Below are 16,285 nucleotides of genomic sequence, written 5' to 3'. Positions count from 1 at the left end.
TTATAATGATTATCTATTAAGGTATTATATTATATAACATTTTATGTAAATATATATATAATATAAAATGCAATAAAATTATAAAAGTAAATAATAAACTCAAACAAGGGTTTGTTTGGATTTCATTTCTTTTTAAACTAACATTTTTTACCTTTTTTTGTAGGTACATTTATTTTTTGAGCCTCATTTTTCGTTCACAGGTACTAACATCTTATTTTATTTAATTACGTTTTTAGATTTAGGATCCATGACATAGACACATGTTTTAGGAATAGAATGATAAAAAAAAAATAGACACATGTTTAGACTTAGATTACATTTAGACGAATGCCCTAGGATTGGATAAATAAATAAGGTGTAGAATGATATTCTTTTAAATGACATAACGTGGTGTATCATGAGATTCAAACCCGGGTCACCCGAGTGACAGACATGAGTACTTACCACTACACCACTTAAAATGTTGATATCTTTATATATATTTATATAATTGATATGACTAACAATTATATATATATATATATATATATATATATATATATTTAAACTTAGTTTTATTCATTCATTATCAAAATCATCTCATCAATCATCAAAATTAAGTATGTTAATTGTCCTAACTCAATTAAGACCTTAAACTAACAATTTCTCCTTTTTGATTATTTAAGTTAAATTATCAAAATCAAGTGAGTTCATGATTTAAACACAATTCAATAATTTCTCCATTTTTTATTATTTAAAATAAATTATCAAAACCATGTGAGTTCATGAGTTAAACACAATTTAACAATTTCTCCCATTTTGATTATTTAAACTAAATTATCAAAACTAGGTGAGTTTATCATTTAATCAGTTTAGACATTATCGTAATCTAACAATTTGAAAATATTTCTAAGGTAAAAAACTTAGACTCGGGAAGTGGCTTTGTGAAGATGTCAGTCATATCAGGTTGTTGCTTGTTATATGCTTTGTCCGTCAGTAGTCGGCTGTCCAGATGCCATTTGACTCTTCCAAGTTGCAGTCTTGATTACAAGCACATGTAAATATTGACACATTTGGTACCCAATTTTCTTTGGGTCCACGATGGATTAGTCCCTTAGGGACCCATTCTCGAATTATTCTTACGGATCTCTCAATTTGTGTGTGTTAGACCTGATAGAGTTCCTTCTATAATGTATGTGCTGACGAAACGGGTTGACTGTCCTATTTCTAGGTTTCAACCAACATGACGTCTAATCAATAGGCTGAACATATCTCATTTCATTTTTAATTCCAAAATCCTCACAGTTTTGATCAGTTGTACTGTACGTTAAGTTACCATTGACGAAACTTATAGATTGAAGTTTGCCTTTTGTTGGGTTTAACTGTTTGTGTGGGTTGGTTGGATTGCCTTCAATAAATCCCAAACCGAATTTGCATTTGGCTGGACGTTGTTGCTCAAGTATTTTCTTGAGGGCACTTTCGGACCTCGTCCATGAACTAATCACATAGCTTAATCTCTAATTATCAAGAGATAAGCTATAAACTATTCCCTTGAGCTTATCATTCTCGGATGATAACTCATTTATTTTCTCTTTTAAAGCCTTTGTGTCGTTGTTACTTTGGGTTTTTGAAAATCGTTTCGTTCATTAGATCTAACAGATTCTTGTACTCAATGACCATGTCATTGAGTGCAGTAACCAAGTCTTCTCTAGTGAATTTCTCAGAGGTAAAGTCGAATACCTTGCTGTTATTTGATATAAAACATCTGACAAAATCTTTATCATCGTCGCTTGAGGATGAGTTGTACTATGATTCGTTGTCAAAGTTCTGTGTGGCAACCATCAGCTTGTTTTCTTTTGTCTACTCATTGCCCTCACACAATTGGATTAGCTTCTCCCAAATTTCTTTAATAGAGGAGTAAGACTTGATCTTACTAAACATGTTATCGTTCAGCGTCTTGTACAAAATATCTTTGACAATATTTTCCAGGTTGTTCTTCTTATCTTCAGTCGTTCATTCGCATCTTGGCTTCTCAATCTTTATTGGACCATCAGTGCTAACATACCACATGTCGTCATTAAAGGCAGCCAAATGCACTTGCATTCTCAACTTTCAGTAATCATAGTTTTCCTTCGAGAACATTGAGATCATGTTCTGAACTCCTAACACACACAGTCACACACTATTGAACAAAACACCCTCTGTTCAATTTACAACACACTATTAATGACTATTAGGTAGTCCAGTAAATTATCTCTCAGCTTCACATAGTGAATTACATAATACACTTGAGAATAAAATAGCTAGAGAGAGAGTAAATTGATTCAAGAAATCAAGAGCTTAGATCAGGCAACGGTCGAATCTGATTTATAGATACGTAAAATAAGGGCAAAGCCAGGATGAAAAATTACCTAGGGCTGACTCCAACTTGCACCTCAAATTTAACTTTCTATGCTCCGTTTTTTTTCCTGTAATTGATATATACAATAAATTAATAATTTCAAACATATAAAATTAATAGTTTTTCTTTTAGCTTTCATAGTTGATAGTTCTATTATAACTCTAACAAAATTTAAATAAAACACACATAATATAATTTAATCCACTTCCTCCGGTAACGATCATCGATCATATGTGCTCGGAAGATTTGATGGATGTGTTAAACGTTTAAGAGAAATAGAATAATTGTATGCATCTTTATTCAATATAATAAAGATATTTATACTTGAGTTACATTAGCAATATAAGGAAACTATAATATATTATAGAATATAATATAATAATATATCAATATAATATATTATTATATTATATACACTAACAGGATGAAAGAAGTTTGATCATTCGATCAAATGGATAAATGTTTAAAAAGGAAGAGAGACAGTATTTTATTAATTTGGCCCTATTTTTTTTAATTTAATTGGGGTTGGAGCCTACCATAATCAAAGGATTATTTTAATTTAGGTGGGGCTAGAGCCCACCCTAGCCCATGCGTGGCTCCGCCCCTGACGTAAAGGGCAAAGCTTCACGAATCTGATTTATAGATACGTAGCCGCATGACAAACGAGAGTATTTATCACTACACCACTTAAGATGTTGATATCTGTATGTATATTTATATAATTGATATGACTAACAATTATATATATATATATATATATTTAAACTTAGTTTTATCCACTTATTATCAAAACTATTTCATCAATCATCAAAATCAAATATGTTAATTGTCTTAACTCAATCAAAACCTTAAACTAATAGTAAATATATATAGGGTTTTAGAATTCATAATTAGGAAATAATCATTCTTTCCCTTTTAAAATATATCATTCTCTCTCCGTATAATATAATAAATATGAACTTTTTCCTTCTTTTGTGCCTAACATTAAGACACACTAAATTGAGCCTCATGACCCTAGACCCAATTCCGATTCACAATAACAATCCACATCTTGATCCCCTCTTTAGCTTAGCGGCAACAAGAGGTGGATATCCTTATGCCTCCATGAGGTTTTGGGTTCAAGCCCGTCAGACGGCAAGTTCTGCACCTAGTTAAATGGTTAAGTGTGTTTGCGGGATATGTGTTTAACATTGTACTCATTTTTCATCTCCTAATTAATTTTTTTTTTAAAATTTTGTACACAAATTATTGACAATTTAATGTCCTAAATTATTTTTAAAAATTATTGATTTTTTTAATTTTTTAATATAATTTATAAATATTAGTTTAATTTATTTAAACAAATTAATATAATTAAAAATAAAATAAGATTTACTTGAATTATTGAATTAAAAAATATTGTATGAATTAGATGATGTGGATGGTGGAACTCTGAAATAGTAACAATTGTACCTGAGATGGTTGGGGAATAAAAGAATAAATTGATAGATATAATTTACTTTTGATGTGGCAAATATGACCCATATTTATACATATGTATGGGTATAGGGATGGGGATGCTCTTAATATATAAAATTATTAATACAGAAAGACATACACACCTCTTCACTTAGACATTTTGAGGGACTCAAACCCTAATATCAAATTTGAAATGTAAATCTTTAACTTATTATACCACTTGTGATTGAAATGATTTTATAATTTTGTATATGTATATATTTATTGTATATAAAAGGAGAATTTATTTTTATTTAAATATATCACAAACTAATTTTTAAATATGTTGTTATATCTATATTTAATAATTAATATGTATTAATTATTATTTTAAATATATAATTATAAAAATATATTTGGTATAACTTATACCCGCCCATTAACTTATGGTAGAATTTATATTTAAATAAATCAACTCATAAAGATCCAAATGACTCATATTGCTCAACCCGTCTATCCTCATTAATTTGTTATTATCGTCACATTATACCCATTTTAGATATTTTTATCTATCATTCTCTTAATCCCTCAAATTCACACCACATCACTATAATATAACCTCATTTTGAACCGTATGTACTAAAAAACTTATTTTAGGCATTTTTATCCTCAAATCCATACACATATATCACATGTTAATATTAATAATATCCCACTAAAATCTGCATCAACTGGGAGAATTTATTTTTATTTAATAATAATATCCCCTCTTTTATCTATAATATATTTTAAAGAAATTAAGAGAGAGAAATATTATATATATATATATATATATTATGATATAAAAATATATATAATAGAAGAGAAAATAATTAAAATAAATAAATTAGAAAAACAAATTAACTTGTGAATAATTGTGAAGAGGTTATATTTGAAACATTATTATTATATATATATATATATTAATTCATAATAAGTATGATTACAGGAAGATCCCGTGTAATACACATAGATAAAAATATAAATAAAATAATTTAATAAAATAATAATAATTATATGTATTCAAGGTTTAAAATTCTTAATAAATCACGAATAATATATTAAAATAAAAAATAGAACGATTTCATTTCACGTTTTATTCATTTCGGTAAAACAACTTATTTTCTCACATATCTCGTCACATATTTTTTCTGAATGAATCTTTCATCTCTCGTGACCTTACACTTTCAAATTGGTCAATCATATTTGAGTCATATTTTTTAATATTTAACATCGTGACCTCACATTTTGATCAATCAAATATTTGATTCATATTTATTAACCACTTTTAATTGATACCGACCTATTATCCCTCGGCAAACGACATCTCAATCACACTTTGTTAAAAAGTTGAACTTATACCTATAGTATTTTTAATTTTATTTTTAACCGTTTTAAATTTATGGACGGATCAATCCATAATCCGACTCAAATATTCATTTACTCTCACATATATATTAACCACAACTTTTGACCAAACAATCCGAACACTTTAAAAATTAAGCATAAAGATATGGGAAACCTACCTTGAAACTTGGTTGTGGGTCTTTAGAAATTTGTTATGAAGCCTCGTGTAAAAAGAGGATGAAGGGGAGAGAGATATTTTTGGGAGAGAAATAAAAGGAGGATTTTATTTATTTATTTACTGAGTTGAGTGAGTTCAAATTTCGATTTGAAATATCATTCGACTAAAAATTTTCGTATAATTTCTTTATTAATGTTTGAATGTATTTTGAACAAAAATGCTTGGCTGATGCATTTGATTTGATTATTAATTCCTTCGTTCCCTTTCTCGTTTGGATTTTTCTTTTGCTTGCTTTCGTTGCTGTTCTTTTTGTACCAAAGGTTGGTTGATTTTAAAGGTTGGTTGATTTGGCTAGCAGAGTAAATAAGGAAAGATAAGAAATAATCCATGGTTTCATCCTTCGATCAAGTGCTTATTGTGTCCCGTGTCCGAATGAACACCTTTTTCTTTGCAGCCCATTGATTGCCATTGTACAATCGGCTAAAAAGTTTTAAGCTTGATTTCTTATTATATTTAGTTTTGATTCAATATATCTAAAACAAAATAAATAAATAATTATAATATATATATATATAAAAGGTATGATTTTTAAGTTATTATAATAATGAGTATATAATATATTATAAGACTATATAAGGTACAAATGTGAGTGATGACTGATGGTGGTGCAATCCAGATCTTCTGCTACCGATTGCCGTGTTCCCCTGTGGCGGACCAATCAGATTGCAGCATTATTATTTTAATAATAAATCAATCTGGGTAGGAGACGGAGGGAGGGAGAATCCGGAATCCGGGTTTCATCCCGGGTTCACACAAGACGCCGTTAACGGCAGCGCCTGTTAACGCCAGAAAATAATATAATAATCATATAGCACACAGATAAGATATCTTCGCTCAGAGCACCGTGTTAGAGGGAAGGGTGAGATGCGATGGGAGCGAAGATCTACACGCCCGTTGCCCTAACCCTCATGTAAACCCCCCATACCCACCCATGAGAAGACCGCTTGCCTTCCATGAAAATACAATTACCCGTCTATGTAAAGACCAAAATGACAGGGATTTTATATTTCCGTTTATTAAATATTAATTTAATTTATTAAAAAACACATGCAGCGATATAATATTCGCTTCAATTAATTCATTCAGATTCTTTTTGTTTTTTTTATTTTTTTTTTGCCTGGAGACCCACACGAGCGAAGATATATTTGCTTCAATTAATTTTAATAATAACCTCATGTAAACCCCCCAACCCACCCATGAGAAGACCGTTTGCCTGCCATGTGAATACACTTACCCGTGCATGTAAAGACCAAAATGACATTGATTTTATATTTCCGTTTATTAAATATTAATTTAATTTATTGAAGATCACATGCAACAACCGAACAAATCTTCGCTTCAATTCATTGGCTATTTTTTTTTTGTTTTTTTTATTAAATTTTTTTTGCCTGGAGACCCTCATGAGCGAAGATATATTTGCTTAAATTAATTTTAATAAAAACCTCATGTAAACCCCCCATACCCACCCATGAGAAGACCGCTTGCCTACCATGGAAAGACACATACCCGTCTATGTAAAGACCGAAATGACATGGATTTTATATTTCCGTTTATTAAATATCAATTCAATTAATTGAAGATGACATGCAGCAACCGAACAAATCTTTGCCTCAATTACTGGCTATTTTATTATTATTTTTTTTAATTCCGTTTATTAAAAAATGTTAATTCAATTAATTTAAAATGACATGCAGCGATATAATATTCGCTAGAATTAATTCATTCATATTTTTTATTTTTTTTATTTAAATTTTTTGGCTGGTAGAGAATATTTGCTCGCCTAGACCATGTTCCATGTAAAATGGATTGAATAGTCGCTTCTCGAGAGAACACTTATTCGCCCCTGGTTCCTGTGTCATGTGACATGGAATGAATAGTCGCTTTTCGAAAGAAGACATGTTCGCCCCGGTTACCTGAATATATATACCCCCTAATATGATTATTTTATAATCATTTCCGCCCGATTCATCTCTTTCTTCCTGCCTCCTTTCACGACGATTCGCAACCGCTCCCCGTCGACCAAACTAGAATCAACATCTTCACGACTCCACAATGGTACGTATTCCTGAATAGTAACTTTTCATATTTAGGATTATGGAAATACTAAACTAGATTCTGTTATGTGATGTTGTTGTCTCGTTAATCTTTAGGAAACCCTACTCTCAAAATTTCACCGTTTTCCTAAATCCATCGGATTTAGGAAAACTTACATAGTGTTAGGTTTTGGGATATTATTTCCATGAAACCCTAGTACATACTAACAAAGACCGTTTTTTTTTTCATGCATGTGCAGGCAACCGCCACAGCATCCGTCCAAAAGTTTGGCAAAGACTGGATTTTATGCCCAAATCAATTAACAAGTGAAGAGATAGTACTATTCTTGACATTTCTCCCTTTTTTTCCATATTGTTTAAGTTTTCATCCCGTTTTTCTAAAATATTTATGATTGTTCTTAAACAGCATTTGATGCAACAATATGCTAACACATGTGGTGCCACAGTGACAATGAGGTGGCGAGACGATGTGACCCACGTCATAGCATCCACCGATTCTAATGGTGGATGCGGTCGCACTATCAAAGTATTGAAGGCAATATTGAACGGGAGTTGGGTCCTTACCATTGATTGTGAGACTCTGTTATTCTTAACCCTTTACTCTTAACTCAATATTCATTTTCACATATATGATACTAAAAATACCTATTGCTTTTGTACAGGGATAAAATCATCAATCAGATTTAACTGTTACGTGGACGAGGAACCATACGAGGTGCAGCGAGATAATCATGGGACTGTGGGCGGTCCAAGAGCTGGCAGAATGCGGTATTTGAACAATGTAAGTTTTGTCTTATTCCTACTACTCCTCCATATGATATTCAATTCTCCATGCTTACTAAAAATGTTTTGTATTTTCTTTCAGCTGCCGAAACTTTTCGACAGTTACACCTTCATATTTGCAGGGGAATTCATCCCGGCTTACAAACTTGATCTTATGGGGTTTGTAATTGCTGGAGGAGGTACAACTAAAGAAATGGAGAATCCATTTGTTGAGCCCGAGGATGACAAAACTATAGTTGTATACGACAAGGCTCGGCACGATGTTGATGAACTTGTTTGGGTATTTGAGGCAGAGAATCCTTTGACAACATATTTGGATGTGTTTGGTGTTCCTCACACAAGCTTTCTAGAATCCATTGCTGCTTGTGATTTGCAGCCTTTGTTGTTGTAATAGACATGTTTTGGTTGAATTTGTTTCTGAATATTTGAATATTTTGTATTCTTGAATTTGTTACTGTTATATTTGATTTCAGACTTATCTTTTTTGTTCTTCGAATTGTGTTTTTTTAAAACACCAGCATTATATTAAACTAAATCTTGAAACATGAAGAAATAATGTATAACTTGAAGTATAAATTTTTATTCATTTATTAATACATAGCAATCTATGTAATTTCGCCCCTAATGTGATAAATAATTAATATGTTTTAAAACAACTGTCAAAATAATATTTCTAAAACAATTGTCAAAATAATAATGTGAAGCAATCTTCGCTTACTGATTGATTGATTGATTTATTAATATTAATTCATAATAATTTTAGTCATTTTTTTTATTATAATGAACTATTTTTCTTATCAAGTCACCTCACCGCCACCTAACACCTGCCACCTTTTCATTAAATGCTCCATGCAGCGAGCCATGCTGCTAAGCTAGACAAAGTTTGTACTGTTCTCTCTCTCACTTGTACGACCATTTCTTCGCCGGAGTTATACTCCATTGTCTACCATCGACCTCCCCTTCGCCGAAGACTCCATTATAATATCAATCCATCTTCCTCAATTAAAATGGTATGTTTTTGAATGTCATCTATACCTTCTTTACTTTTCGTCCCAACCTTTTTTATGTTCTTTGAATACCCGACATGAAATGTTCTGTTCTGGTTGATTATCAGGAAGGAACACATATGAGCGAGAATGATATGAACGAGAATGATATTAATGATTTAAGGTATATTGTTTAACTTCTCTAATTTTTTACGTTCATATGTAAGCGAAGATCTCTTCACTAAAATAATTTTTGATAATAGCTTATAAAGCGAAACTATATTCGCATAATATTACAATGTTATTAATGTTGAAGTGAAGCTCTCTTCGCCTATATTGTTTTCATTTTACAATAATCTACAAGTTTTCGTTAGTTGAACCTTTATTTTCCACGTGTTCAAATTGAACAGCGAATCTGCTAGTTGTCGTCGTCAATTGAATTTCGATGGAAACGGCCAACCTTTGGAGGACATCGAAGCCAACTTAATTCCACTTTTAGGTAGGGAATTTGAGAGTGAAGAAGAAGGCTACGTATTCTACTTAGCATACGCTAAACTAATAGGATTTGGTATAAGGCGCATTTCAAAACATGTAGACAACGAGGGTAAAATACTGGATAGAGTTTTTTGTTGTAGTGCACAGGGTGAACGGGGAAAGGACAAACGTGATGTCTATGTGAGACGTAGACGTTCTGTGACGAGGTTCTGTTGTGAAGCGAAATTGAGGATAAAGAGGGCAGACAATGGAAAGTTCCAAGTGGTAAATTTTATTAGTGATCATAGTCAAACTCTTGCAAGTCCAAAGAAAACTCACCTGTATAGATGCCATAGGAATATTTCTGCAGTTGCAGGCTTACATATCGAGATGGCCACTAACGTGGGAATTCCTCCTAAGTCATCACATGCTCTAATGTCTAAACAGATCGGTGGAAGGGAGAATCTAGGTTTTCTTCCTGAGGATTACAAAAATTACCTGCGAACTAAAAGAACGAGAGAGTGTAATTTTGGGGAAACAGGGGGTGTATTAGAGTATTTGCAGAAAAAACAATACAATGATCCTGGTTTTTATAATTCTTTTCAACTTGATGCGGACGATTTGATAACGAATATTTTTTGGTGTGATTCCAACATGCGGTCCGATTACTCATACTTCGGAGACGTTGTCAGTTTTGACACCACCTACAAGAAGAATAATGAAGGTCGTCCAGTTGCGCTTTTTGTAGGTGTCAATCATCACAAACAATCAATTATTTTTGGTGCAGCTCTATTATACGATGAAACTACGATGACTTTTGAATGGTTGTTTGAGACTTTCACCAAAGCTATGCGTGGGAAAAAACCAAAAACCATTCTTACAGATCAAGACGCGGCCATGGCTAAGGCCTTGTCGTCTACATGGCCCGAAACAAATCACCGTCTCTGTATTTGGCACATATTTCAAAATGCAGCCATACATCTTAGCTCTGTGTTCCATAATTTCAGAGAATTTTCTAAGGATTTTTCTTCGTGTATATATGATTTTGAGGAAGAGATAGAGTTTGTTGAAGCTTGGAATCAAATGTTGACAAACTACGGGCTTGAAAACAACGAATGGTTGAAACGCATGTTTAGCATCAGGCGAAAGTGGGCATTAGTCTATGGACGACAAATGTTTTGTGCTGATATGACGACAACACAAAGAAGTGAGAGTATGAACAGTTTGTTGAAAAGGTACTGCTCCTACAAACACAAGTTTTTAGAATTTTTCAAACACTTTGAAAGACTAATCGATGAAAGAAGATATGATGTGTTGAAGGCTGATTTCAAATCAATTACCAGCCAACCAAGTCTTAACTAGCCAGTTTTGATCTTAAAGGATGCCTGCAAAGTTTACACCCCAGAGGTCTTTAATTGCTTTGAACAACAATGGTTTATGTCGCATGATTGTGGTGTAGAAATGTTAGAGGATGTCGACACACACATAAAATATAAGGTAACACCCCACACTAGGAGATGCTCTCATACAGTTACAGTTCATAAGAATGATGATAAGAATATCGAGTGTAGCTGCTGTAAATTTGAATTTGGAGGGATTTTGTGTGCTCACATCCTAAAGATTTTCACAACGATTGACGTGTTGAAGATTCCTCTGGCGTTGATATTGAAGAGGTGGACAAGAACAACCAAAGATGGAATATTTGGAACTGATCCAATCGTGGACAATAGTAATGTTGATCCGAGTGAGCTTCATAACATAAGATACAGAGATTTGTGTGGCTTGTCCATGCATTTATTTACCAAGGCAGCCGAAAGAGATGACACTTACAAGCATGTCAAAGAAATCATGCTCAGCTAGTGCACGTTTGTGGATAAAAAATTACAGGAGAGTATAAATATGCAAAATCCACCAACCGGTGTATCACGTTCTACCGAGGGTGCCCCTGTTCAAGCGAAAGGAATGAAAACTAAGAAGCCAACAAGGTCTGGTAAGAGAAGGAAAGGTGGACTAGAGAAGAACTCCAGAAAAAGAAAATCAACAAGAATAACTAGCCAATCACAGATTCCGGTATGAATATGCTGACTTAACTTCTTTACTAATAATTGGGTTATTATTATTAATTTATTAACATACTTTTAAATAATTTCATATACCTTTCCAGCCATCAAATGCAATGCCAACGACCACTCCACAGTTCTCAACTCCTCAACAATGGGACGAAAGTTTCAGCATGGACGCCAATACTCCGTTCACTGTTCTTTTGTCATCTCAACTATCGAATTCCAGTTTCATGTGAAATCTGATATGTATATAGTATTGTATGTATGTTGGATTTGAAACCAAGAAGAAGGTCGAATGTATGCATGCGAAGTTTTATGCAATACCAAATGAATGACCACACTAATTCATTTCTAAAAAAATAAAAACACCTAAATCAATCGAATATTTATTCGCCCCCAGTCAACTACTATTAAGTATCCTTTTAGTTACAAATTGAGAATATGAAACATAAAACTGAGGCGAATATGTATTCGCTTCAACCTCACCAAGTATCTGGGGCGAATATTTATTCTCCTCATATTTCTTTGATGAAATTGATATTTATGTGGAATTTGGTATTACATGTCAGGGTAAGTGTAATGACATGACAAGTCATCCCGCTTCTCATGGTTGGGTTGGGGGTTTTACATGAACAATTATTTGAGGCGAATATGTATTCGCTTCATAGAAAATAAGTATTTGAGGCGAATATTTATTCTCTTCATATTTCTTTCATGAAATTCGAGTCTTCACATATAAATTTTATAAAACTTTATTAAATGAAGAAAAAGTATTTGAAGCGAATATTTATGCGCCTCATGTTTCTTTCACTTAATTTATTCATTTAACACATAAATGAACAAGTATTTGAAAATCAAATTTCATAAAAAACAATCTGCATGTATACATGTTCATTATTGTCAAGATGTGAAGTAACATTTTTTGAGAATTTAAATTACACAACATATTCTTTATTGTAACAATAAATCATTAAAATTATATGAATAGTTTAATTACCCAATCTGTCTGCATGTTCATTATTGTACTAATGTCAACTAAAATTATTTGTAAAATTTAATTACACAATATGTATACATTTCCTAATTCATTGACTTATCCATTTACGGCAGGAATTGTAGACCTTGCTCCTGGCTTTGTTGAGCTCCGAGCCAATGACACGCCAACAATATTCCATCCTCAATGTCTTTATTTGGTTCCTTACATTTTTTTTAACGCCAAAGCCAGTTTTCCAACCCTTCACCTCACCTTCATACGTCTCCATGTGTCTCATGCAAAAAATGCCGCAGTCAGTGTAATTCTTGGAATCCTGCCATGACAATTTCAAACATATCTTTTCCAAACCGCCATACTTTTCAGCAAGAACGGGGTCTACGTCGTTCATATATTGTTGAATGTAGTCATCCTGATACATCATTACAAACAACATGATGTAATGTATTTTAGTGCTACTAGACTTCCAAAATTGAACTATTTGAAATTTTAATTGTAGTGTCATACCAAGATTTGTGCATTCTTATATCTTCTTTCGAAGGGCGATTGCATAGGTGACTTCCTGTTGTCAATTACTTGAAATTGCCTTTGTATGAAGTTATAGCAAACTAAGTAGAAATGTCTTTCATCAATGATTGGGAAAAACAACTGTGGATAGAATTAAAAAAAATTAGATTTGAATTGAGTTGTACATGTTATTATAAGGTACCACAGCCAGAGATGTACTTACGAGGTCCACTTCGAAGAGGTTCCTTTTCGAAATTTGGAAAGCCCGACCTTCTCGACAGAACCTTTCATTGAATTTGTCTCGGGTAGTTATCCCACCTTCACGAAAAATCTGTTTACAGCAGTCTTTAGTCTCACAAGAATAACATAATTGATAAATAACAGTGCTAGTACAACTTACGGTGAGCACGGTTGTGTAGAAAATCTTATTGTAACGACGTTTTACATTTTTCCTAGAAAGGTCGTGCAAAATGTATGACCAAACGTCAATAATCATACTGTCTACCCAGGTTTGATCAGCCATTGTAAGCATGTCCCCGCGCGTCACGTGTAGACATAGGTTCTCCGCAATAAATAACATTTCACTGCATGAAAACAGAAAAACATGTTTCAGAATGGTGTACAAATTATATTTTTTATGAATAATTAAGTATGTCCAGGAAACATTACCTTGGATCAAGTCCTGTAGCAAATATGAAACCCACAAAAATCTTCTGAATGTTTGTCATTTGTTTTACATCCCTAAACATTTTATTGAAATATGGGGTTTTCAAAGCTGGAGGCAATTCCAATGCTTTAAGCTAGTCTTTCAATTGCATGTGTGGACGAGAAAAGGCAGTTTGAAGTGGCGGTAGTAGACTGGAGATGCCTTCTTCCGGTTCATTCTTTACTATCGCCAAAGAAGAGGCAGTTTGAAGTGGCGGTGGTAGACTGGAGATGCATTCTTCCGGTTCATTTTTTACTATCGCCAAAGAAGGGGAGTTGTTGTTGGTATCAGTTTTGATGACATCGGTTAACCAATCCGTTTTCAAATTTCGGGGGACTTTTCTGCAGACATTTAAGGCCTTTGACGGTCCTGCTTCCTCTTTTTTTGGGATAATTTGGGTAGGAGGCAAGGATGGGGTGGTTAGAGTTCTGGTGTTCGTGTTGGTTTCTGTTTTGGGAGTAATGGGGTTGGCTTTGGGTTTGGCTTGTGCCATTGGAGGAGTTGGGGTTGGGGTTGTAGGAATGGGGTTTGCTTTGGGTTTGGCTTGTGCCATGGTAGGGGTTGGGGTTGGGGTTGGAGGAATGGGGTTGGCTTTGGGTTTGGGTTGTGCAATTGGAGGGGTTGGGGTTGGGGTTGGAGGAATGGGTTTGGCTTTGGGTTTGGATTGTGCAATTGGAGGGGTTGGGGTTGGGGTTTTTGTTTCTGTTTTTAGTGGAATTGGGTTCTTGTGGGATTGGGCCGTTGGTGTGAGGGTGGTTTGTGTGTTGTCTTGCATGTTTAGTGGAAGGGTGTTGCATTTTGCTTGTGTGTTGGCTTTGGTGTTTTTTACGGTGTTGGAAGAAAGGGTGTTGTTGTTGGCTAGGGCTGTTGGAGTGGTGTTGGCTTTGGTGTTTTTTTGGGTGATGGGAGAAAGGCTGCTCTTGTTGGTTTGGGCTGTTGGAGTGGTGTTGGATGGGGTGTTTGTTTCGGTGGTGGGGGTTAATGTGTTCTTGTTGGATGGGGCCGTTGGTGTGGGGTTGGGTTTTGTGTGTGGTTCTGTGGTGGGGGTTAATGTGTTCTTGTTGGCTGGGGCCGTTGGATTGGTGTTGGCAGGGTTGTTGGTAGGAAGGGTGTTGCCTTTCTCTTGAGTGGTGGCTTCTGTGTTGGGGTTAATGTCACTTCCTCTGGGATGCTGCTTTTTTTTTGGTCCAGGCTCCGCTGTAAGCCTTCCCTCAGGATTGAATTGGATTTAGTACCGTGGCCAATGGCTCAAATGTAGACTGTACAAGTTCCATTGCGTTTATCTGGTGCATCTCATTCAGATATTTAGCCCCTTGTGCCAATTCGTCTGCAGCGGCCGCAACCTTCCTCAAACATGATGCCAGGTTTTGTGTAATTGGAGCCTGCTCAGTTTGATGGTCATCTCCAGATTGTGGTGGTGTTGGCTCCACATTTTGTTGAATCGGTGGTTGCTCATTCGGAATGGCTATGCGAGCAACTACCCTACCATGTCCAAACCCCCCCTGTGCAGCCTCATACTCAACCCTTTCGTACATCTTCTTCTCGTCCCAGCATCCTAAAATAGGAAAACTCCTTGAGATCTGACTGTTTACCTTGAACTCAACCACACGGTCCAAGTAGCACAACTGATACATTAGCATGAACAAATATATGTTACGTTCAAACTCATGAAAAATTATGAAGGTACAACCTACAGCAAATAGATTTCTACACTCACCAAAAGAAACGTTAATGGTCCATGGAAATAGGATGTCTTCTTTTCTTTCCACTTATAAACACTGTCGACTAGCCCGTCTAACGTGAACTTGCACCAGTTGTAGTCTTTGATTTTAGATACATCCTGGAGGGATTTCAGTACTTTGAATCTGTACATAAAAAAGGAGTGACTCAAGCCATTTAAAATGATATTGAAGTTCTAAATGAAATTACAGAATTAATGATAGGTTCTTTGGGTATACCTGCACTGTGGATTTTGGGATGTCCACAAAAAACTGGATACAACAAACACCACGAAGTCCATCTTGAAGTTACTGTCTCCTTCTGTGTTCTGTAGAATTTTGTCAGGCATTTGGTAGGTTGAAGGACCTCCACTGTTCTCGAATCCCCATCTCCTTCTCCACGCCGTGAGATGGTCCTTGTACACCTTGTCGTCCGTGTGATTTCCTAAACACTCTGCCACTACTAATTCCCCTCTGGGTATGTTCAATACACATTGAACATCCTCTTCATCAATCTGCATCTCCTCTCCACTGTGTAGGACGATGCTCCTCCTTCTTGGAT

Source organism: Impatiens glandulifera, chromosome 1 (assembly GCF_907164915.1).
Source record: "Impatiens glandulifera chromosome 1, dImpGla2.1, whole genome shotgun sequence".
NCBI classification, from domain to species: domain Eukaryota; kingdom Viridiplantae; phylum Streptophyta; class Magnoliopsida; order Ericales; family Balsaminaceae; genus Impatiens; species Impatiens glandulifera.
The sequence above is the reverse complement of the archived record's forward strand: the minus strand, read 5'-3'. Positions refer to the sequence as shown.